At 41.5% G+C, this 26,544-nt stretch overlaps 1 non-coding gene across 1 annotated transcript; it reads left to right on the forward strand.

The window, feature by feature from the left end:
• The first annotated feature begins 16,914 nt into the window (after positions 1–16,914).
• On the forward strand, positions 16,915–17,018 carry LOC148579959 (small nucleolar RNA R71). Its single transcript, XR_015899336.1, has one exon. It is a non-coding gene; the product is annotated as a small nucleolar RNA R71 (small nucleolar RNA).
• The last annotated feature ends 9,526 nt before the right edge of the window (positions 17,019–26,544 follow it).

The following is a 26,544-nucleotide window of genomic DNA, read 5'->3' on the forward strand; positions in this document are numbered from 1 at the left end:
AAAGAACGCCGCTTAAGAACACGGATGCCACATCAAAGGACACACCGCAACCCAAGAAAGACAAGCAGTCTCCGAACACATAAATTCTGGATGCCATCCGTGAACAGCAGGATCGCCTCAAACAGCTCGAACAAGAGGCCGAACATCAGCGAGTGGCCGAAAGAGACCTCCGGAGAGAAACAAGACGGTGTCAAGATCTGGAAGATAAGCTCCTAAAGCCCGAGGCCGACTTCAAAACCAAGACCACTCGATCCAATCGTGAGGATAGCCCTCACAAGGACCAAGACCCATTCACTAAAGAGATCATGAAAGCTAAAGTCCCAAAAGACTTCAATGCTCCTGACATGACCCCCTACGACGATACATCTGATCCAAGCCATCATCTCAGCAATTTCAAAAGTCAGATGTATCTCACGGATGCCTCGGACGCAATTCGTTGCAAAGCTTTCCCAACCACTCTAACCAAAACGACGATAAAGTGGTTCGACAGGTTGCCACCAAGGTTGATCACAGGCTTCGATGACCTCACCAAAAAGTTCCTAGCCAGGTTCTCTATCTAGAAGGACAAAACCAAGCACACTCCAAGCTTGCTAGGAATTAAACAAGGAGATCGAGAAAAACTCCGCAGTTACATGGAAAGATTCAATAAAGCATGCCTGGACATGCAAAACCTTCCAACAGAAGCAGCCATCATGGATCTCATCAATGGCCTACGAGAAGGACCCTTTAGTCACTCCATATCCAAAAAACACCCAACATCTCTGAACGTGGTACAAGAGCGGGCGGAAAAGTACATCAATATTAAAGAGAACTCTCGATTAGGAGAAGCTTCCAAATCCGGATTCTCTTACACACCTCGGGATAAGGATAAAGAGCCTAAAAAAAAGAAGAGCAGCCTACGGAGAAGCCCAGAAAGTACCACAGCTACACCCCTCTACGAGTGTCCCTCGTAGATGTCTACCAAGAAGTGTGCAACACTGAAAAGATCCCATTCCCTCGCCCAATTAAACACAAAAGAGGAGGAAGTCGGACAGAATACTGCGAATACCACCGAATCTACGGGCACACTACGAACGAATGCTACGACCTGAAGAATATCATAGAAAAACTAGCCCGAGAAGGAAGACTATATAGGTTCCTAGCCAATAAAGTGGATGAACTAAAGAAGAGAAGAAGGGACGAAGAGGGTGGACGAGCTGAACGCCCCTTCACACCCCGGAGAGATATATTCACATAATCAACGGAGGATTCGCCAGAGGATGGATCTCTAAATCATCCCGGAAAAGACATCTCAAAGAGGTATACCATGTCGGAGAAGTGAACTAGTCACCCGACCTCCCCACTATCACCTTCACCAAAGAAGATGCTACGGGCATCATTCCCGGGCACGATGATCCTGTGGTCATAACCATCATCTTAGCTAATGCCAACCTCCACCGAACATTGGTCGACCAAGGAAGTTCTGCGGATATACTATTCAAATCCGCCTTCGACAAGCTCGGCCTACAAGAGAAAGAGCTCAGAGCATACACCAATAGCCTATTTGAACTTGGAGATGCCCTAATCCAGCCACTTGGGTACATCTCACTACACACAACCTTCGAATAAGGAACAAGGTCTAAGAAGCTAAGCATAGACTACATCGTAGTCGACATGAGCTCAGCTTACAATGCCCTAATAGGTTGGATAATGCTAAACCAGCTCACCTCGGTGGTCTCCACTCCACATCTGTGCATGAGTTCCCAACCCCAGAAGGGATCACCACCATAAGGGAAGACAAAAATCTCGCGCGATGCTGTTACAACAAAAGTATGAACCTTAAAGGCAACCCTGGAGGAAAAGAAGCTAACGCTATTGAACTCGGGGGAATCCGAGCTCACGAAGAACTTCGTCCTCAGCCAAAAGGTGAGACCGAAGAAGTTCAAATAGGGGATACTAAAGACAAAGTAACAAATATAAGGGCGAACTTAATAGGAGACCTAAAGGAGCTACTAAGGCAGCTCCTAAATGATAATTCCGACCTCTTTGTATGGAAGGCCGCAGACATTCCCGGCATGGATCCCGGACTAATGTGCCATAAACTGGCAGTCTATCCTAGATCTCGACCAGTACAACAGAAACGTAGAAATCTCGGACCAGAAAAGTCACAAGCCGTGGAAGAGCAGGTCCAAGCCTTACTTGAGGCAGGGTTCATAAGGGAAGTTAAGTACCCATTATGGCTAGCCAACGTTGTATTGGTAAAGAAGTCAAATGGAAAGTGGCGGATGTGCACTGATTACACCGATCTCAACAAAACTTGCCCCAAATACCCCTACCCACTTCCGAATATAGACACCTTAGTCGACGCCTCATCAGGATACAAGTATCTCTCCTTCATGGATGCTTACTCAGGATACAACCAAATCCCGGTGTACCAACCCAACCAGGAGAAAACCTCATTCCTAACACCAAGAGCAAACTACTGCTATGTGGTTATGCCCTTTGGGCTCAAGAACGCAGGGGCTACATATCAAAGATTGATGAATAAAGTTTTCGCCGATCACATCAGAAAGCTAATGGAGGTTTATGTAGATGACATGCTGGTAAAAACACAAAGTGAGGAGTCGTTGTTATCCGACCTCACCAAAGTGTATGATACCATAAGAAAGCATGTGGTATGACTTAACCCCGCAAAGTGCACCTTCGTGGTAGAAGCTGGCAAATTCTTGGGCTTCATGCTCACCCAGAGAGGAATTGAGGCAAACCCAGATAAATTTCAGGCCATACTCAACATGAAAAGTCTGACCTGTGTCAAAGAGGTCCAACAACTCAACAAAAGACTAGCAGCCCTATCCAGATTTCTAGCTGGATCACCTTAAGACCTCTCCCCTTCTATGCAACATTAGGGAAGGGAAAGAGGTTTGAATGGACCCAATGCGAACAAGCCTTCTAAGATTTCAAGAAATTTTTGGGGCAACCACCCATCTTTACCCGACCACGGGAAGGCAAAGAACTCATACTATACCTCGCCGTAGGAAGTCGAACAATAGCTTCAACACTAGTCAGAGAAGACGAAGGTGGGAAACAACCCATTTACTTCATCAATAAGGCTCTACAAGGGGCTGAACTAAACTATCAAAAGATAGAAAAGTTTGCCTATGCCCTTATACTCAATTCTCGATGACTCCACCCATACTTTCAAGCTCACACCATCAGAGTGCGAACCAATCAACCTATAAAAGATATTTTACAGAAAACAGATTTTCTTGGAAGAATCCTACAATGGGCAGTCAAGTTATCCGAATTCGACCTCAAGTACGAAGCCCAGATAGCTATTAAGTCACAGCATCTGGCCGACTTCATCGTAGAGTACACTGAGACCCCAGGTACCCCCATAGAGTGGAATATCTACGTGGATGGCTCCTCGAACAAAACCAAGAATGGCGCAGGCGTAATTATAGAGTGTGATCAAGGAACCCAAATCGAGCTCTCATTAAAGTTTGAGTTCCCCGCCTCAAATAACCAAGATGAATATGAGGCCCTACTGGCTGGTTTGAAGCTGGCTAGGGAGGTAGGAGCTCAGAAGCTTGCCATCTTCAGCGACTCACAAGTAGTAACCTCGCGAATAGAAGGGAGCTACCAGGCCAAAGATCCCACCATGAAGAAGTTCCTAGACAAGACCGGAGAACAGCACGGACAATTCACGGGATATGAGATTCGACATATACCCTAAGAACAAAATGCCCGAGCCGATGCACTTTCGAAACTAGCCAGCACCAAAGTAGGGGGCAACAATAGAAGCCTCATCTAAGAAACACTACAAAATCCGTCAAGGGTGGATGACTCCCATAGTCGGCTATCTCAAATTCTAAACACTCCCCGTAGATAAAAAGGAGTCAAAAAGGCTAGTACGAGAAGTGCAGTACTACACCTTAGTGCATGTCGTCCTATAAAGGAGAGGAATCTCTGCACCCCTCCTAAAATGCGTCCCGACCTCCGCTACGAGGGAAGTTCTTGAGGAAGTCCATAGTGGCATGTGCGGCAACCACCTCGGGGCACGAGCTCTTTCCAAAAAGGTACTCCGAGCTGGTTTTTTCTAGCCGACCTTGCAAAAGGAAGTAACAGAGTTCGTCAAAACTTGCCCTCCATGCCAGAAGCATGCCAACTTTCACATCGCGCCACCCGAAGAACTCATTTGTGTCACTTCACCCTGGCCATTCGCAAAGTGGGGGGCTCGACCTCCTCGGACCATTCCCCCAGGGATTAGGACAAGTCAAGTTCCTCATCGTAGGAATAGACTATTTCACCAAATGGATTGAGGCAGAACCTTTAGCTACTACCACCGTCCAAAGAAGTCGGAAGTTCCTGTACAGAAGCATTGTCACAAGGTTTGAGGTCCCATGCTCCATTACCACAGACAATGGCACTCAGTTCACCGACACGGGTGACAGAGACCAAAAGCATGGGTTTAGATTTTTGCACTAAAAATAGGTTTGATGTTGCAAGTATAGTCCAAACCCAACCATTGATCATCAATCAAAGTATAATCCTAAAGATGTCACAATCAACACAAAATAACCGGGAGTTTTAAATTCTGGGTCGTCTTTCCTAGGAACTAATGCCAATGAATGCACATAATTTCGGTTGTGGGAAACAAGGGGTGTTTTCAATAATAAGGAAGCAAACAAATGAAGAGATAAAAGAACTAGACAAAAGTGCAATTAATAAACTAATAAAGGAATAAAAGAACTATGTATGTAATATGAACAAGTAAAACTATAAAGTGATTGAAAAGTGGTTCAAAACATAAATGAAACCTTGACTTAGGGGAGTTATGGAATCCCTTCCTTGCCAAAACCATAACTATGATAATTATGATGGATTAATCTCATTAAGTCAACCCTCACATCAGAGAGTAAGTTAAATGAGCATAAGTGTTCTTAACCCACAAATCCTAGCTTGCTTACTAATTACCTTAGCAACAAATTAGTGTTAGTGGGAACAAGAACAATTAACAACCCAAGAATTATCACTAAATATTGGACATTATGGATCTAGTAATCCATACACTCATTTCCCCCAAGCCAAAGGGTGAAAATTACCCCATAATCAAAATTGGCATTTCATCAAACACATAGAGGGCATAAACATAAAACATGGCAAAATTGGTAAATTAATGAAAGCTATGAACCATAAATGATAACAAGCAAGCAAGGTAACTCAACAATCATAAAATAAGCATCAAACATCAAATTCAACAATTGAAAATCCCAAATTGCAAAGCTATGTAAATATTGACAAGAGAAATTGAAATAGATGAAAGTGTAGAACAAGTGTAGTAATTAAAAGAGAAATTAAAGAAATACTTACAATGAGATAGCTGGTATGCGAAATTGTTACTCAGGTTGTGAATTGTTGTTCGAAATTGATTCCCTGGCGATGGCACCAAAAACGGATGCACAGAACCATGGTCTAAACATATCTTCACAACTTCACATAACTAACCAGCAAGTGCACTGGGTCGTCCAAGTAATAAACCTTACGTGAGTAAGGGTCGATCCCACGGAGATTGTTGGTATGAAGCAAGCTATGGTCACCTTGTAAATCTCAGTCAGGCGGGTATAAAATAGTTATGGAGTTTTCGAAATTAATTAATAAGTAAACATAGAATAGGGATAGAAACACTTATGTAATTCATTGGTGAGAATTTCAGATAAGCGTATAGAGATGCTTTCGTTCCTCTAAACCTCTGCTTTCCTACTGCCTTCATCCAATCAGTCTTACTCCTTTCCATGGCTGGCTTTATGCAAGGGCATCAGCGTTGTCAGTGGCTACATCCCTTCCTCTTGTGAAAATGGTCCAAGATGCCCTGTCACGGCACGGCTAATCATCAGAGGTTCCCGATCATGCTGGAATAGGATTCACCCTCCTTTTGCGTCTGTCACTACGCCCAGCACTCGCGAGTTTGAAGCTCGTCACAGTCATTCAATCATTGAATCCTACTCGGAATACCACAGACAAGGTTTAGACTTTCCGGATTCTCTTGAATGCCGCCATCATTCTAGCTTAGACCACGAAGATCTTGATTAAGAGATCTAAGAGATACTCATTCAATCTAAGGTAGAACGGAAGTGGTTGTCAGGCACGCGTTCATAAGGAATGATGATGATTGTCACGTTCATCACATTCAGGTTGAAGTGCGAATGAATATCTTAGAAGCGGAATAAGATGAATTGAACAGAAAACATTAGTACTTTGCATTAATCTTTGAGGAACAGCAGAGCTCCACACCTTAATCTATGGAGTGTAAAAGACTGGATAGCGAAGGCATATAGGTCGACACCAAAAAGGCAAACACGACCAGAAAAGGCGTGATCCGAAAGAGGTCGAAACGAACGACTATCTCGAAAGGTGCCAAGTTAGGGAATCCTAAAGACATCTATATCCTAAGACGTAAAGAGCTTATAAAAGGATCACATCACAAAAAGCATACAAAGGCTAAGATCCGAAGGCATCCCAAAAAGATATTTTCAGTATATCAAACACCAAAGTTAAAAACATTAAAGGCTCAAAGATTGCCCAAAAGCGACCCAAGAGTTCAAAAGTGTTTTTAATTAAAAGCAAAAAGTTGTTTGGAACTCGACTAAAGAAGCCCGGATAAGTCACGAAGTCGACATAAAGAAGGTTGTCAACATAGCCAATGAAAAGGCGTGGTTCAAAAAGAGGGAAACCCAAAAGGCAAGCACTACCTTGAAGGATGTCAAGCCAAGGAATCCCGACCACCTACATCATAGGATACCCAGGATCCACGAAGGAACCACGTTGTCAAAAAAAAAAAGTAAGTCAATGCATCATTCGACATAAACATTAAAGACTCAAAGACTGCCTAAACGGCAACCCAAGAGTTTAAAGTGTTTGTTTTTTTATAAAAGTTGCTGGGAAGCAACTAAGAGTCAAAGATCATCCACAAAAAACTTACAGATCCAACAAAGTTCAACAATGTCCATAGACCGGACTATACTAATCCATAATCAAAACAATGATATAATAAGAAATCACAAAGGATCCGAAGTTACATCAGCAGCTATATCCTGAGGACCTGAGGAGAAGGAGGCATGGTCGAGATTGGGGTGGCATTAACAACTCTATCCAAGCCGTTCAATATCTCTAGATCAGGTTCAGGCCCCGGAGGAATCACCTCGGCAGAAGAGGCTGCAGCAGTGGAAGCTGTGGAAGCCTTAGTCGGCGGTGCAAGGGGAGGACCCTCATCATCATCATCTGGGGCAGGCACAATCTTGCCATCCTCAACCACATTATCCAGGCTGAATAAGGATAGGTCGAGCTCGAGAGCAAGAACTCAGATCTGGGCCTTCAGGTTCTCATACATCTCGGTCATACTGCTCACTATATGGCCCTGAAGCTCGGCATAATCGGCCTGGGCAGACTGAAGTCTCTCCCTAGTCTCCAACAGCTCGCCATATGTGTGAGTATAGCTCTCTTTGGATTTCTTGGCCATCTCTTCGGCCAGGTTGGCAGACGCCTCAGCAGCAGTAGCCCAAGCCTTCTCTTTTTCCACATCAAGCTCTAGTTTGGCAACCCTGGGATCCAGCTCGTCCTTCAGACCCTTTACCCTAGTGAATTCAGCCTTGGCATCCTCCGTAAAAGCTCTAGTAGCATGAATAGGAGACTCCTTGATAACTCGGGACAAAACAGCACTCACATTGGCCATCCGAATACTATTGCTGGCAATAAAATCAAGGTGATGAAGGATCGACACATCATCATAGCGAACCTTGCCATAGGGAGCAATAAGCTCTGAAGCAAAGGCCACACCATCGAATTCTTTATCATTCAAATTATGAGTCCCAATAACTTTTTGCCGCTTGGGAGGAGGACCAGCCGAAGTAGGGGAGGAGGCAGCACCAGAAGTCTCAACAAGCGGATCAAAAGAAACTGTCCGAACTCTGGGGGTCGGGATAATCTTCCTCGGATCCTGAGACTCAGTCGTCGGTTTCTTTGAAGGCAACTGTGCCGAAGACCCCTCTCTAGAAATCTTCTGTGACAAGTTCTGGGCAGCCACCGCCTTCTTGGCCTTCTGGAAAGACTTCATAGAGTCCGAAGATTTAACCATCTCTGAAAAAGAAGACAAGAAAATAATTACACAGTCGGAAAAAGGACAAGATTACAAACAACAAAAAGCATTTTCCATGAAGAAAGAAGTCGGACACTACCTAGTTCAGCACGGAGGAGGGAAGGATCCCCTAGAAATTTCTTTATATCCAGATGAGGAGGCGCCCCCCAGTGCTCTTCTAAAACACCCACAAAAGCTTGCTCTACCTCATCTAAACTTTTCCAAAGATACTTGAGAACTATTGTATCTTTTTGCCAACATAAAGGAAATGTCGGCTCATCATTTTCATCCAAAAAGAAAGGACGAGCACCCTCAACAACTTGGACTTTAAAATAGTAGTTCTTAAAGTCTTGGAAAGAGTTGTCAAGCAATGAAAACACTTTCTTCCCCTAGGTAGATCGAAAAAAAATCCAAGAAGCCTTCTTCTTGGCCACCCCGGGTTCGGTCAACACAAAAAGGTAAAGAAAAAGGTTCAAAGAAGGTCGGACACCCAGCTCTTGGCACAGTAATTGAAAGATCTTCATGAAGACCCAAGAGTTTGGATGAAGCTACGAAGGGGCCACATTATAGTTCCACAAGAGCTCAATCTCAAAAGTAGTAAAAGGAAGGGTAATACCTAGCTGGCTAAAGAAGTAGTCAGCATAAATGAAAGGGCGCTCTTCCCAAGTTAAGGGAGGGAAATAAACCCTCTCCTCAGGGTCAGGTGATAACATCTCATAATTCTTCTCGTCCTCCCTATTACTACACACCCTATAGAACCTCCTAAGTCTCTCACAGTACTCTGGATCGGCCACAGTAACACACATCAACCCTATAGAGTCTAGCCAATCAGCCATGCCAGCATGGACCTTGGTGGACATCTCGACAATATTTTTACGAGAAGACATAGAACACCTATACCTACAGAAGGAAAGCATGTAACCAAGTGCAGAAATTAAAATTCAACAAGTATCTTGGACAGAATTAACAAAGCAAGAGAAAATTGCTCAATCTAGTTAGCTTCCAATTTGAGAATTGTCAATCGAAAACCAATCCCCGGCAACGGCGCCATAAACTTGATGCGCATAATCTAGTTATGCTACGATTTAGGAAATTGCACGATCGGCAAAATTCCTTCCGGCAAGTGCACCGGTTATCGTCAAGTAAAAACTCACAATAGAGTGAGGTCGAATCCCACAAGGATTGGTTGAGTGAGCAATTCGGATTAGAAGTGTGTTCTAGTTGAGCGGAATCAAGATTGAGATGAGTATTGCGGAATGTAAAATTGGCGGGAAAAGTAAATGACAAGGAATTGAAATGGCGGAATCTTAAATTGCAATGAATTAAAGAGCAGAAACTAAATTGCTGAAATTAAAAGGGAATGGGGGTGTTGCATGAATTGAGTTGCAGAATGTAAAGAGAAAGTGGAAATCAGAAATGGGGAATTCATTGGGTTTAGGAGATATTGAGATCTCCGAATCAAAACATGTATATCTCTTCCTCAACCAATGCATTCATTGAATTTTGCTTGGCAATCTTATATGATTGGATCCCAATCCCTTGGCTCACCAATTCTCTCTAAAAACAAACAAATTCCCAATCCCTTGGTTTAAATGTTCATAAGAAGAGATGATGCTTGATCACTGATTATACCACACAATTTCATGAACCACAATTTGGTAGGATTACATGTCACAATATCCATCCAAACCCCAATCCAATTCACTGTGAGAAAGCTTCTCTAGCATGAATCCTCCATTCCTTTCCCAAGGCTCCGAAGGATTCCAAGTATGGGTAGTTTCTTTCCCAAGACAATTACTCAATGGAATTAGATCGAGAAGCTTTCTAACAAAATTCAAGAGAAAAGATTGAAGAAGAAGATAAACTATTATTGATTCATTGAATTACAATAGAGCTCCCTAACCCAATGAAAGGGGGTTTAGTGAATCATAGCTCTGAATTCAATCACAAAGAAAAGGGAAACTAGCTAAAAGTGAAAGTAAAAGTCCCCTCTAACTTAACTTCTATCCTATTTATACACTTTCTATATTGAGCTTCAGTTGTGCTTCTTGGGCTTTGAGGCCTCTCCTTGCTTTCCTTTTGCCTTGGGTTTATGATCCATAATCTTGATGAGGTTGTTGATCCAAATCCTGTAACATTTATTGAGCCAACTTAGTGATAATCAAATAATGACACATGACTCAATAAATTGAGATTTCAAACTCATCAATCCTTCAGGCCCAATCCCATAAACCATGATATTCAATTGGGTTTCATACCAAAGTAAGTTTAAGTTAATCTTTGTGCTCAAAGACTAACTTAAATCACAATATTTTTGGCCCAGAAACCTTTTCCAAGAGTGGCGTTTAAGTTGTAGTTTAAGCTTAAACTGCAGCTTAAACGCCAGACACTTCCAGTGAGGCCTTTAGTAGAAGCACGTTTAAGCTTCAGTTTAAGGTTAAACTGAAGCTTAAACGTGGAAATGGAAGAAGGTAGCCCTGGAGAGTCATGTAGTCGAACACGTTTAAGCTTCAGTTTAAGGTTAAATTGAAGCTTAAACGTGGAGATAGGAAGGGCAGCCCTGGAGGTCGAACACGTTTAACCTCCAGTTTGAGGTCAAACTGGAGGTTAAACGTGGAAAAGGGTGGAGGCATACTGGAGGTCGAACACGTTTAACCTCCAGTTTGAGGTCAAACTGGAGGTTAAACGTGGAAGCTTAGAATGGTAGCCCTGGAGGTGTCGAACACGTTTAACCTCTTCTTCCCTGAAATCATCCAAACAATTGCATCAAAGTCTTGCAAAATTTCATGAGAAATCTTCCATTCATAGCATTTAAGTAATATAACTAAAACTCATGGAATTTGCATCAAAATCATATTGTTTGGATGGTTCATTGCTTTGTTCTTCATTTAACCATTTTTGGTTACTTTAAGCTCAAGAAAATGCATAAAACAACTAAAACTAACAGAAAAATGCTAGTGAAACTAGCCTATGATGCCTTGGCATCACAACACCAAACTTAATACTTGCTTGTCCCTAAGCAAGTCCTGAGTTATTTGAGAAGAAAGTATGAAACAGAAAGCAATTACATTGGCTATATTAGCAAGCATTTGAAGTTCATCAGAAGGGTTTTATGCAGAAAGTTGCAGCATCACTTTTTCATACTTATCAGGTAGGATTATCACTTTTTCATTGCATCCATCAAACATTGCTATGGCCTCTTGTTATTCTTATGTCTTTGGCACTTTTCTCTTCTTTGTTTTCTTTTCTTTTTCTTAGAGCTCCTTTGCTCCTTGTTTGCTTAGTGTCATGTGTTGCACAAGCCTTTGGCATTTTCCTTTTCTTATCAGTGCACTACACATATCCACTTTAGGCATTTTAGTTCACATTTCTTCTTGAGACATTGGTGCCCAGCACCTCTTTGTGTGACTAAATGTTTTGTATTTAGGTTGCTCTTGATAATGGACTTTTGGTTGATAATCCCGGGTTAGTTAACCCAAGTTACCAAGTGTTGAAACACTCCTCAGAACCTATTCATCCAAGCATATCCTTAATACATAAACACCACAGGCATTTGTCTCAGAAGTTCAAACCATTGGTACCTAGCTTATTTTCTCAATTTTTTTGCTTTTTGGTTGCCTTTTTCCGTGGCTTTTTCTTTTTCTTTTTCTTTCTTTTTCATGGCCAAAGACATTTATTCATCAAGATCCATAGACAATTTTCACTTTCTACATAAAAAAATGATAATTCTACACTCTAATTCCAGTGATCTGACTAAACAATCAAGCATGCATACCACCACTTAATTCTACTTGATTTGTTACTAATTTAGCCAAGTTACTTTTGTTCAAACTTTTTCTTTTATTTTTGGAAACAGAACAAGCATGGCACGCACATGTTTAAGAAGGTGAAGTCATATCCAAACATCCAGGCATTCACTTTATTCAAAGCAATTAACAAACACACATACTAAAAAAAACGACTCATAAAAAAAAACTCCACATAACACTTAAATGACTTATGATGAAAACACGTTCATAAAGACAATTCACCAATTATCATTTGATTATTAAGGAACGAGACCACCTCTTATTCATTGCTTGGTTCTTCTTAATTCTTGGGATCCTGCTTCTTCTTGCTTCCTGCCTCTTTTTGACCACTTGTGCTTCCTTTGTCTTTTCTTATGAGCTTTTTCCAGAATCCAGCCTTTTTCATCGTTTCTTCCACTCCTTTTTCAAGGATCATTGCCTTGTTTATTTCTCCTTCTTTCCTCCCTTTGAAATACTCATCATAAGCTGGGAATGCTGGGTCCATCTTGTGTAGATGTTCCCCTATGTAGTTAAGCTTGATTTGCGAACTGATGTTGTAATCAGCTTGGACTGAGTATCTTGCATTCTGTAAAGTGGTGGCTTCCTTGATTGCCAAGACATTGGCATCTTGGTGTTGGCATATGTGGCTGAAGGATTCCTGTAAGTGTAAATTTTGTTCCCTTTGCAGATCGAAGAATCTTGATTCAAAGTTCCTTTGCATATCCATCATTTTTAGATGAAAGTCCTCTTGTCTCTCCTGAGACCTCATGTATTGTTGAGACATTCCTTCCATGATTTCCTGCATTCTGCTCATATCCATGGGGTCTCTGGGAATTCGTTGTCTTCTTTCAGGAGTTGCTTGCTCTTCTTGCTCTTCTTCTCTATCTTCTCCTTCCTGTCTTTCTTGTTCTGCTTCTTGCTCGGCTTCCACTTGTTTCCCTTCTTCATTTCTTCTTCTTGTATGTCTTGGAGGAGTTAGGCCAAGAGTCATTCTGTGTGCAGTTATGGCCAGTCCAGGATATAGCCAATTAGGTCTTTCATCCTCAAGTGGTACTTGGGCATCGATGCATAGTCTAATGATAGTGCTAGGGAAGTGAAGCCAGGATTCAGGGTCACTTTTCTCACTAAACTCTTGTATCTGTTCAGCAATGAGTTTATGAACTTTGATCTCCCCTCCAACCATAATGCAATGTAGCAAGATGGCTCTTTTAGGGACTATTTCTGAAGAGTTTGCAGTGGGTAGGATGGATCTCCTAACTATTGCATACCACCCTTTAGCTTCAGGTGTTAGGTCTCCCCTTCTCAAGACTCTTGGAGCCCCTCTTGTTTTTCTCACCCATTCAGCTCTGATGGCACAAAGGTCTTCAGCAATAGTTGTATAGTCAGGTTCTCCTATCATCCTTTCTTCATAACTTGCTTGGCTGAAATGTATGTTTTTCAGGCCAAGAGTTTTCATGATTGCTTTGGGACTGAAGTCAACTTCCACCCCTCTCACATAGCTTTTGTATGTGGGGTTCTTGGTTTGATCCTCCCTTACTGCATTTGCATAAAACTCTTTCACCAAGTTGATGTTGATTCTAGTGATTGGCTTAGTTAGGAGCTCCCACTTCCTCTTTTTGATCTTTTCCCAAACACCTGGGAACTCATCCTTTTCAAGGTCAAAGGGAACCTCAGCTAGTACCGTTTTAGGTCTCATCCATTCGGCTTGAATCTCATGGAACACTGATCTGTATCTCCATGCATCGAATTCCCTGTTTTCCTCCATTGGCTGCTTGTCTTTTCTTCTTTTGTGGCTAGATGAAGCTGCCATTGGTTTTTTTAGTTTTGGTAAGTGACAAGCTAAAGTTGACAAGGTGAAGCAAGAAGTGTTGTTGGAGGTGTGGTGAGGTTGTTTTCGGCAAGAGATAGTTATGCTATGATGAAGGAAAATGTGTATGAAGGAGAATTGGTGGTGTGGGACTCGTTCCCCAAGTGGTTCTTTATAGTGCCCATGAGTGAAAAATGGACGGCTAGGGTGGTTTGTGAAGGGTGGCTTGATGGTAAATATATGAATTGTGGATAAGGACGATTTGCTTTTCATTTCCTTGGAAGTATTCTAGGTGCATTAGGTTGTACATGTAGCTTTCTTTTCTTGCAGAACTTCCTTTTCCTATGTGTTAGTTTCAAAGATTTGTGAATTTTCTTTTTGACCAAGCACGTACCTCCCTTTGTCTTTTTCCTCCATTTTTGTCTTTTCTTTTGTACCTGCACAAACAAACAAATTTGCTATCATTTTTCGGTCCATGTGAATTATGAATAGTATTTGCACATGTAAATCAATGCTTGTCTTTATGAGCTTATAGCCGTGACTTCTACATGTATGCACACTTATTATTTGGACACCAAACTTAGTGTTTGGTTAAGTCTCCTGATGACATGAAATCCATATTGGTTGTCCTTAATGAGTGTGCATGATTCTAATAAATCATAGTCACCTTGGCTCTTTGATTCTAAACAAAGTTACTACCCTAAGTAATTGAAACCAAAGTATTAAAACATGTGAATGGTATACTTGTCATGAATTTTGAAATCCAGAGGAACTTCTTGCTTTTCATAAACTGTGTTCAAAAAGAACACCAAACTTAATGTTTGGTTGTGCACCTTGAATGAAAGATGGAATTCAATTTGAGTAAGATTTGGGAGTGCCATCAGGCACACCAAACTTAGAGACCCATTGTAATTTACATGCAAGGTTTAGTGCACTTAATCAATAGTTGTCCTGAGGATTCAAGTTCATGCATAAGAAACCATGCTTTATTAGATGTAAAGCAAAGCACTAAAGATTAAGGATACTAAAAACATGGGTTGCCTCCCATGAAGCGCTTCTTTAACGTCACTAGCTTGACGGTTGTCCCTTGTTAGGGTGGATTGTAGTGCTTGACGTCTTCTCCTCTCACTATGAAAACGTCCCCACTTGATTCATTCATGATCTCTAAATGTTCCATAGAAAGAACTTTCCTGATTGTGAACACTTGAGGGAGCTGGGAAGGAATGGTTTTGAGGCCAGGTGGGATTGGCAGATAATGACTTGATATCACGTTATCTCCCTGAGAAAAACCTTCAGTGGGAATTTTCTTATTTCTCCATCCTCTTGGCAATCTCCCTATCACTCTCCCCTTTCTCTTGAGGATTTCTTCATTGACCCTTATGTCAGGAGGATCCTTCTGATCTGTTTCCACTGATTCTTGTGGCTCTAACTCTTGCAACTCTTGGTTGCCTTCCAAGGACTGTTTTAGAGTTTCAGCTGCTGGATTCCTTTCCTCCAAACACAGATCGCTACTATCATCCTTAGGCTTTTCAGGTTCTGGTTCAGGCTCAGATGCAGGTTTGAAAACTTTGAAAATGAGCTGTTCATCATGTATTCTCAGAATTAGCTCTCCTTGTTCTACATCTATGAGCGCTCTAGTAGTGGCTAGAAATGGTCTGCCCAGAATGATAGGGTGTAAGTAGCTTTCCTCCATGTCCATAATGACAAAGTCTGTGGGAAAGTAATAATCCCCCACTTTCACCAGCACATTTTCAACTACCCCTTCAGCTTGCTTCTGAGTTTTGTCAGCCAGTTGTATGATTACATCAGTGGATCTCACCTCATTCAGTTGTAGCCTCTTCATAAGAGTTAGAGGCATCACATTTATGCTAGCTCCTAGATCACAGAATCCTCTGTCAATTTTTGTTTCCCCTATGATGCAAGGGATATGAAAACTTCCTGGGTCCGTTTTCTTAGAGAGTGTGTCCTTCTTGATGAGAGCACTGCATTCTTTGTTCATTGTTACCGTTTGTCCTCCCTTCAAAACTCTTTTCTTGCTTAACAATTCCTTTAAATACTTGATGTGTGTGGGCATTTGATGAAGAATCTCAAGAAAGGGAATATTGACATGAAGAGAGTTAAATGTCTCTAGAAACCTTGAATAGGTTTTCCTTTTTTCACCTCCTCCTAACCTCTCAGGAAATGGTGCTTTTGGTTGGTTTATTTCCATCATGCCTTTTTGCAGTTCCTTGGCTTGCTCAGTTCCACCTTCCTGCTTAACTTCTTCCACACCTTCTTTCAAGATTTCTGGTTCCTGCTCTGAGGGCCTGATTCCTTCTTCTTCTGAGACTTCCTTCAATATGGTGATGGCCTTGCATTCTTCCCATCTTACTCTCTTTTGTTCCCCTTTAGGATTCTTTTCTGTGTCACTAGGGAATACTGCAGTTGATTTGGGTGCCTGTTGAGATAGCTCTCCTACTTGAGATTCCATCCTCTTGAGTTTTTCACCATGGTTTCTTAAGGTAGTTCTCACATCATCCCTGAAGCTCTTCAATTCAACTATGTCTTGACTCATGGTTGCCATCATTCCTTCTATCCGGTTTAATTGATCTTGAAATTGTTGGTTCGGATTAGGTTGGGTGTGTTGATTATTTTGGCCATGATATGATGATTGGGGGTAAGTGTTTCGTGTGGCTTGGTATGATCTTTGGTTGGAGTTTTGGTATGTGGAATTGTTTTGTTGGTTGTGGTTGTAAGGTTTGTGGTTTTGTGGTTGGGTTTGTTGGTTTTCCCACCCAAAGTTTGGGTGGTTTCTCCAGCCTGGGTTGTAAGTGTTGGAGTGTGGATCATATGATTGCCTTTGTTGGTTTCCCACATAGTTGGCCTCATCCCAATCACCTCCTTCAATGCCTACTTCCTCTTGATCTTGTGTGTGTATTGCAGCCACTTGCTTTGTTTCTATTTGCCTGGTAAGCTCTGCTAGTTGCTTGGCAAACACCTTGTTTTGGGCTAGAATTGTATCAACATGGTTCAGCTCCATGACTCCCTTAGTGTTGTGCCTTTCTGATGCATAGTAGTACTCATTCTCAGCCACTGTCTCGATCACTTCAATGGCTTCTTCCACAGTCTTTTTCCTGTTCAATGAACCTCCTGATGAATGGTCTACAGCCTTCCTTGATTCATAAGAGAGCCCATCATAGAAGATGTGCAGTTGCACCCAATCATGAAACATGTTTGGTGGGCATTTCCTTGTCAAGTCCTTGAATCTCTCCCATGCCTCGTAGAGAGTTTCACCATCTTGTTGTCTAAAAGTCTGAACCTCAGATCGAAGCCTATTGACCTTTTGTGGAGGGTAGAAACGTGCCAGAAACTTGCTTTCCACCTCATCCCATGTTGTTAGACTCCCCCTTGGGAATGATTCCAGCCACTTAGCTGCTTTGTCCCTAAGTGAAAATGGGAACAAAAGCAGTTTATAGGCATCTTCCTGGACTCCATTGGACTTCACAGTGTCACAAATTCTCAGGAATTTTGTGAGATGTTGGTTTGGGTCTTCATTAGCACTTCCTCCAAAGGAACAATGATTTTCCACAAGTGATATTAGCTGTGGCTTGAGCTCAAAATTGTTGGCCTGAATGGGTGGTTTCTGGATGCTACTACCACAATTCCCAGAGGTTGGGTTTATGTATGAACTAAGAACCCTCCTCTCTGGGATGGCATCGTTTCCATCAGCTCTCTCATGGTTGTGAACTTCTCTATCCATGTTGAGATCTAAAGCTTCCTCAAAATTGTCCTCAGATTCTCCTTCAGATTCCTCTTCTCCCACTACTCTCTTCCCTCTTGCTTCCCTTCTAAGTCTATGAAGGGTCCTCTCTGGTTCGGTATATGGAGGAGTTGATGTCTCTCCTCTCCTACCTGTCATACAAGAACACAGCTCAAACACAAACAAGTGAAATACTCTTGGTTAATGGAAGAGTATGGTTAACTCAATTGAGGAATTAATTCAAACAGTTAGTGAGTCAGTGAGTTAGTTGCATGAATTTAAAGGCATAAAGAAGGAAAGCATGTAACCAAGTGCAGAAATTAAAATTCAACAAGTATCTTGGACAGAATTAACAAAGCAAGAGAAAATTGCTCAATCTAGTTAGCTTCCAATTTGAGAATTGTCAATCGAAAACCAATCCCCGGCAACGGCGCCATAAACTTGATGCGCATAATCTAGTTATGCTACGATTTAGGAAATTGCACGATCGGCAAAATTCCTTCCGGCAAGTGCACCGGTTATCGTCAAGTAAAAACTCACAATAGAGTGAGGTCGAATCCCACAAGGATTGGTTGAGTGAGCAATTCGGATTAGAAGTGTATTCTAGTTGAGCGGAATCAAGATTGAGATGAGTATTGCGGAATGTAAAATTGGCGGGAAAAGTAAATGACAAGGAATTGAAATGGCGGAATCTTAAATTGCAATGAATTAAAGAGCAGAAACTAAATTGCTGAAATTAAAAGGGAATGGGGGTGTTGCATGAATTGAGTTGCAGAATGTAAAGAGAAAGTGGAAATCAGAAATGGGGAATTCATTGGGTTTAGGAGATATTGAGATCTCCGAATCAAAACATGTATATCTCTTCCTCAACCAATGCATTCATTGAATTTTGCTTGGCAATCTTATATGATTGGATCCCAATCCCTTGGCTCACCAATTCTCTCTAAAAACAAACAAATTCCCAATCCCTTGGTTTAAATGTCCATAAGAAGAGATGATGCTTGATCACTGATTATACCACACAATTTCATGAACCACAATTTGGTAGGATTACATGTCACAATATCCATCCAAACCCCAATCCAATTCACTGTGAGAAAGCTTCTCTAGCATGAATCCTCCATTCCTTTCCCAAGGCTCCGAAGGATTCCAAGTATGGGTAGTTTCTTTCCCAAGACAACTACTCAATGGAATTAGATCGAGAAGCTTTCTAACAAAATTCAAGAGAAAAGATTGAAGAAGAAGATAAACTATTATTGATTCATTGAATTACAATAGAGCTCCCTAACCCAATGAAAGGGGGTTTAGTGAATCATAGCTCTGAATTCAATCACAAAGAAAAGGAAAACTAGCTAAAAGTGAAAGTAAAAGTCCCCTCTAACTTAACTTCTATCCTATTTATACACTTTCTATATTGAGCTTCAGTTGTGCTTCTTGGGCTTTGAGGCCTCTCCTTGCTTTCCTTTTGCCTTGGGTTTATGATCCATAATCTTGATGAGGTTGTTGATCCAAATCCTGTAACATTTATTGAGCCAACTTAGTGATAATCAAATAATGACACATGACTCAATAAATTGAGATTTCAAACTCATCAATCCTTCAGGCCCAATCCCATAAACCATGATATTCAATTGGGTTTCATACCAAAGTAAGTTTAAGTTAATCTTTGTGCTCAAAGACTAACTTAAATCACAATATTTTTGGCCCAGAAACCTTTTCCAAGAGTGGCGTTTAAGTTGTAGTTTAAGCTTAAACTGCAGCTTAAACGCCAGACACTTCCAGTGAGGCCTTTTGTAGAAGCACGTTTAAGCTTCAGTTTAAGGTTAAACTGAAGCTTAAACGTGGAAATGGAAGAAGGTAGCCCTGGAGAGTCATGTAGTCGAACACGTTTAAGCTTCAGTTTAAGGTTAAACTGAAGCTTAAACGTGGAGATAGGAAGGGCAGCCCTGGAGGTCGAACACGTTTAACCTCCAGTTTGAGGTCAAACTGGAGGTTAAACGTGGAAAAGGGTGGAGGCATACTGGAGGTCGAACACGTTTAACCTCCAGTTTGAGGTCAAACTGGAGGTTAAACGTGGAAGCTTAGAATGGTAGCCCTGGAGGTGTCGAACATGTTTAACCTCTTCTTCCCTGAAATCATCCAAACAATTGCATCAAAGTCTTGCAAAATTTCATGAGAAATCTTCCATTCATAGCATTTAAGTAATATAACTAAAACTCATGGAATTTGCATCAAAATCATATTGTTTGGATGGTTCATTGCTTTGTTCTTCATTTAACCATTTTTGGTTACTTTAAGCTCAAGAAAATGCATAAAACAACTAAAACTAACAGAAAAATGCTAGTGAAACTAGCCTATGATGCCTTGGCATCATTCACCTAAAGCGTCTACATTCCCCCAAACCAAGCAATGAAGACTAAAAGATCGCGACTTTGAAGAAATGTAATCACCAGAAAGCTCTCAAAAAGACCAGGAAGATCAAAACTTTGCACAAAAAAAGCATGCAACAGTAAAGTACAGAGAAGCACGATGATCAAAACGCGTAAAGCAAAAAAGGCGTGAAGCGAAAGCACCAACCTGCGGAAGAAGATAAATGAGCAAGTAGTAAGCCATGAACAATCTTCACCAAAGATGAATGAAAACTCCAAAAATCCAAGAGAGGAATGATCTTGGACGCTGGGGCAAACAGAGGATAAAGGAAAGGAAGCTTTTTTCCTGGAGCAAAAGAAACGCACGAACGATCCAAGAGTAAACTTCAAAAAAGAAACGAGCTCAGGGACAAGATCGAAACGAAACAGAAGGCAGAAGGAAACTGAAACTAAGAGCAAAAACCTCTTCTCTTATTTCAAACAAAAGAGGGAAAAGAAACGGCAAAACAAAATGAAATCCCATTCAATAGGCAATAAAGGCGCGTGCGTATTCCCAAGAAAGTAACCCCTTCAAGAAACAAACACGGCAATAAAGGAGTGGAAGCAAAACACGCTTCACATTCAAAAACAACATAAAAACTCGCAAACAGAAGAACAGATTGGACCAAAATGCTTGAGCATGACTTTCTCAAAGAGATCGAAGCTCAGAAAGCACGGTCTCATGGAAAGCTATGAGCTCAAGCAGGGGCACTGTTCATACCCTAGGTCGATCTATACGATCCGAGTTGGACAAAGAAAGAACGACCGACCTCTTATAAGGTTGGCTCGCTACCGACCTCTTCCTAAAGAGCTCGGCCAAATTACCATAGAGGCCCAAGCAGGCCCAAAGCAAAGGATTATAGCCCACCCTCCAAAGGCGACTGGCTAGAAGATAGGTGACCTCACACAAGATAAGATAAGATAACTAACTCATCTCAACGAAGGTCACTCAACACTACTATAAATACACTGGAGCACCCAGGTATAACATATATTCCAAGTTGGTGCACGAAATTGTGATGTCCAGGCTCAAACAATCCCTGGCAACGTGAGCAACTTGGTACGCATAATCGTGATTACACTTTATTTATGTAAAATTCATGGCTCTTTCTTTCCCTGGCAATGGCGCCAAGAACATGGTTCCAATACCATGGTTCACAACTTCGATACAACTAACCAGCAAGTGCACTGGGTCGTCCAAGTAATACCTTACGTGAGTAAGGGTCGAATCCCACGGAGATTGTTGGTATGAAGCAAGCTATGGTCACCTTGTAAATCTCAGTCAGGCAGATATAAAGTGATAATGGTGTTTTCGAATAATAAATAAAAGAAGGGATAGAAATACTTATGTAATTCATTGGTAGGAATTTCAGATAAGCGAACGGAGATGCTTTTCGTTCCTCTGAACCTCTGCTTTCCTGCTATCTTCATCCAATCAGTCTTACTCCTTTCCATGGCTGGCTTTATGTGATACATCACCACTGTCAATGGCTACTTTCGGTCATCTCTCAGGAAAATGATCCAATGCCCTGTCACGGCACGGCTAATCGTCTGGAGGCATCACCCTTGTCAATGGCTTCATCTTATCCTCTCAGTGAATAATATGCTCACGCACCCTGTCACGGCACGGCTATTCATCTGTCGGTTCTCGATCATGCTGGAATAGGATTTACTATCCTTTTGCGTCTGTCACTAACGCCCTGCAATCGCGAGTTAGGAGCTCGTCACAGTCATTCAATCATTGAATCCTACTCGGAATACCACAGACAAGGTTTAGACCTTCCGGATTCTCTTGAATGCCGCCATCATTCTAGCTTACGCCACGAAGATTCTGGTTAGGAGATCTAAGAGATACTCATTCTAGCTAATTTCATGTAGAACAGAAGTGTTTGTCAGGCACGCGTTCATAAGGGAGAAGGATGATGAGCGTCACACATAATCATCACCTTCATCACGTTCTTGGGTGCGAATGGATATCTTAGAAGCGAAATAAGAAGAATTGAATAGAAAACAGTAGTACTTTGCATTAATCTTTGAGGAACAGCAGAGCTCCACACCTTAATCTATGGAGTGTAGAAACTCTACCGTTAAAAATGCATAAGTGAAGGTCCAGGCATGGCCGAGATGGCCAGCCCCCTAAAACGTGATCAAAGGATCATAAGGTAATCCAAAGATGCCTAATACAATAGTAAAAGGTCCTATTTATAATAAACTAGTCACTAGGGTTTACATGAGTAAGTAATTGATGCATAAATCCACTTCCTGGGCCCACTTGGTGTGTGTTTGGGCTGGGATTTGAGTGTTACACGTGTAGAGGTCCTCCTTGGAGTTGAACGCCAGCTTTTGTGCCAGTTTGGGCGTTCAACTCTGGTTTTGGCTCCTTTTCTGGCGCTGGACGCCAGATTTGGGTAGAAAGCTGGCGTTGAACGCCAGTTTACGTTATCTATTCTTGGCCAAAGTATGGAGTATTATATATTGCTGGAAAGCCCTGGATGTCTACTTTCCAAAGCAATTGGAAGCGCGCCATTTCGAGTTTTGTAGCTCCAGAAAATCCACTTTGAGTGCAGGGAGGTCAGAATCCAACAACATCAGCAGTCTTTCTTCAACCTCTGAATCTGATTTCTGCTCAAGTCCCTCAATTTCAGCCAGAAAATACCTGAAATCACAGAAAAACACACAAACTCATAGTAAAGTCCATAAATGTGAATTTAACATAAAAACTAATGAAAACATCCCTAAAAGTAACTAGATCCTACTAAAAACATACTAAAAACAATGCCAAAAAGCGTATAAATTATCCGCTCATCACAACACCAAACTTAAATTGTTGCTTGTCCCCAAGCAACTGAAAATCAAATAGGATAAAAAGAAGAGAATATACTATAAATTCCAAACTATCAATGAAACATAGCTGCAATCATATGAGCGGGACTTATAGCTTTTTGCCTCTTGAATAGTTTTGGCATCTCACTTTATCCATTGAGGTTCAGAATGATTGGCATCTATAGGAACTCAGAGTTCAGATAGTGTTATTGATTCTCCTAGTTCAGTATGATGATTCTTGAACACAGCTTCTTTATGAGTCTTGGCCGTGTCCCTAAGCACTTTGTTTTCCAGTATTACCACCGGATACATAAATGCCACAGACACATAATTGGGTGAACCTTTTCAGATTGTGACTCAGCTTTGCTAAAGTCCCCAATTAGAGGTGTCCAGGGTTCTTAAGCACACTCTTTTTTTGCTTTGGACCTTGACTTTAACCGCTCAGTCTCAAGTTTTCACTTGACACCTACACGCCACAAGCACATGGTTAGGGACAGCTTGGTTTAGCCGCTTAGACCAGGATTTTATTCCTTTAGGCCCTCCTATCCACTGATGCTCAAAGCCTTGGGATCCTTTTTATTTGCCCTTGCCTTTTGGTTTTAAGGGTTATTGGCTTTTTGCTCTTGCCTTTTGGTTTTAAGAGCTTTTGGCTTTTTCTGCTTGCTTTTTCTTTTTCTTTCTATTTTTTTTTCGCCCTTTTTTTTTCTGCAAGCTTTGTTCTTTGCTGCTTTTTCTTGCTTCAAGAATCATTTTTATGATTTTTCAGATTATCAAATAACATGTCTCCTAGTCATCATTCTTTCAAGAGCCAACATATTTAACATTCTTAAACAACAACTTCAAAAGACATATGCACTGTTCAAGCATACATTCAGAAAACAAGAAGCATTGTCACCACATCAATATAATTAAGCTAAGTTCAAGGATAAATTCGAAACTCATGTACTTCTTGTTCTTTTGAATTAAAACATTTTTCATTTAAGAGAGGTGATGGATTCATAGGACATTTATAACTTTAAGGCATAGTTACTAACTATTAATGATCATGTAATGAAAACACAAACATAGATAAGCACATCACATAGAAAACGAAAAACAGAATAAACAAGAACAAGGAATGAATCCACCTTAGTGATGGTGGCGTTTCCTTCTTGAGGAACCAATGATGTCCTTGAGCTCTTCTATGTCTCTTCCTTGTCTTTGTTGCTCCTCCCTCATTACTTTTTGATCTTCTCTAATTTCATGAAGGATGATGGAGTGCTCTTGATGTTCCACCCTTAGTTGCTTCCAATAATTGTGTGGAAGAAAATGTCTCCCCTGAGGTATCTCAGGGATCTCTTGATTTACAGTCAAATGTTCTACCACTGAGCTATAAGCCCTTGATGGAAGCTTTTGTCTTCCCTTTCCTCTTTCTAGAGGTTTTTCTGGCCTTAGGTGCCATCAATGGTTATGGAAAAAACAAAAAAGCTATGCTTTTACCACACCAAACTTAGAATGTTGCTCGCCCTCGAGCAAAAGAAGAAAGAATAGAAGAATAAGAAGAAGATATGGAGGAGATGGATGGGAGTGTGTATTCGGCCATATGGGTGGGATTGGGTGGGAGAGAGATGTTGAATTTTGAAGGTAGTAGGTGTATGGATGTGAGTGGTAAATGGAAAACAGAAGGGATGATCATGAATAGAAAGAGAGATGATGAGGTAGGTGGGGATCCTGTGGGGTCCACAGATCCTGAGATGATCCTGTGGGGTCCACAGATCTTGAGGTGTCGAGGCATTTACATCCCTGCACCAATTTAGGCATGCAAAATGCCCTTGCACACAACTCTGGGCGTTCAGAGCCAGGTTGGTGCCCATTTTGGGCGTTCAACGCCCATTTGCTGCCATTTCTGGCATTGAACGCCAGAACCATGCTTGTTCTGGGTGTTCAGCGCCAGGATGCTGCCCATTTTGGGCGTTCAGCGCCAGAACCATGCTCTGTTCTGGCGTTGAACGCCAGGCAGATGCTTCCTCCAGGGTGTGATTTTTCTTCTGCTGTTTTTGATTCCGTTTTCAATTTTTCTCTTTATTTTGTGACTCCACATGATCATGAACCTATTAAAACATGAAAAACAAAAACAAAATTAGATAAATAAATATTGGATTGCCTCCCAACAAGCGCTTCTTTAATGTCAGTAGCTTGACAGTGGGCTCTCATGGAGCCTCACAGATGTTCAGAGCATTGTTGAGACTCTCCAACACCAAACTTAGAGTTTGGATATGGGAGTTCAACACCAAACTTAGAGTTTGGTTGTGGCCTCCCAACACCAAACTTAGAGATTGACTGTGGGGGCTCTGGTTGACTCTGTTTTGAGAGAAGCTTTTTATGCTTCGTCTTCATGGTTGCAGAGGGAGATCCTTGAGTTTTAAACACAAGGGAGTCCTCATTCCATTGAAGGACTAATTCACCTCTGTCAACATCAATCACAGCTCTTACTGTGGCTAGGAAAGGTCTTCCTAGGATGATGGATTCATCCTCTTCCTTTCCAGTATCCAGGACTATGAAATTAGCAGGGATGTAAAGGCCTTCAACCTTTACTAACACGTCCTCTACTTGTCCATAAGCCTATTTTCTTGAACTGTCTGCCATCTCTAATGAGATTTTAGCAGCTTGCACCCCATAGATTCCCAGTTTCTCTATTACAGAGAGGGGCATGAGGTTTATTCCTGAACCAAGGTCACACAGAGCCTTAAAGATCATGGTGCCTATGGTACAAGGTATTATGAACTTTCCAGGATCCTGTCTCTTCTGAGGCAATGTCAGTTGATCCAGATCACTTAGTTCATTGGTGAACAGGGGAGGTTCTTCTTCCCAAATCTCAATACCAAATAATTTGGCATTCAGCTTCATGATTGCACCAAGAAACTTGGCAGGTTGCTCTTCAGTAACATCCTCATTCTCTTCAGAAGAGGAATACTCATCAGAGCTCATGAAGGGCATAAGGAGGTTTAATGGAATCTCTATGGTCTCTAGATGAGCCTCAGAGTCCTTTAGTTCCTTAGAGGGAAGCTCCTTATTGGTCACTGGACGTCCCAGGAGGTCTTCCTCCTTGGGATTCACGTCCTCTCCTCTCCTCATAGGTTCGGCCATGATGCTTATGTCAATGGCCTTGCACTCTCCCTTTGGATTCTCTTCTGTATTGCTTGGGAGAGTACTTGGAGGGATTTCAGTGATCCTTTTACTCAGCTGGCCCACTTGTGCTTCCAAATTTCTAATGGAAGACCTGATTTCATTCATGAAACTCACAGTGGCCTTAGATAGATCAGAGACTAGATTTGCTAAATTAGAAGCATTTTGTTCAGAGTTCTCTGTCTGTTGCTGAGTGGATGATGGAAAAGGTTTATTATTGTTAAACCTGTTTCTTCCACCATTATTAAAGCCTTGTTGAGGCTTTTGATCCTTCCATGAGAAATTGGGGTGATTTCTCCATGATGAGTTATAGGTGTTTCCATAAGGTTCACCTAAGTAATTTACCTCTGCTATTGCAGGGTTCTCAGGATCATAAGCTTCTTCTGCATAAGAAGCCTCTTGAGTACTGTTGGATGCAGCTTGCATTCCATGCAGACTCTGAGAGATCATATTGACTTGCTGAGTCAATATTTTATTCTGAGCCAATATGGCATTCAGAGTATCAACTTCAAGAACTCCCTTCTTCATAGGTGTCCCATTACTCACAGGATTCCTTTCAGAAGTGTACATGAACTGGTTATTAGCAACCATGTCAATGAGTTCTTGAGCTTCTGCAGGCGTTTTCTTTAGGTGAATGGATCCACCTGCAGAAGTGTCCAATGACATTTTTGATAGCTCAGATAAACCATCATAGAATATATCCA

The sequence above is a fragment of the Arachis ipaensis genome, chromosome B10 (genome assembly GCF_059453495.1).
Source record: "Arachis ipaensis isolate K30076 ecotype BB chromosome B10, ASM5945349v1, whole genome shotgun sequence".
NCBI classification, from domain to species: Eukaryota; Viridiplantae; Streptophyta; class Magnoliopsida; order Fabales; family Fabaceae; genus Arachis; species Arachis ipaensis.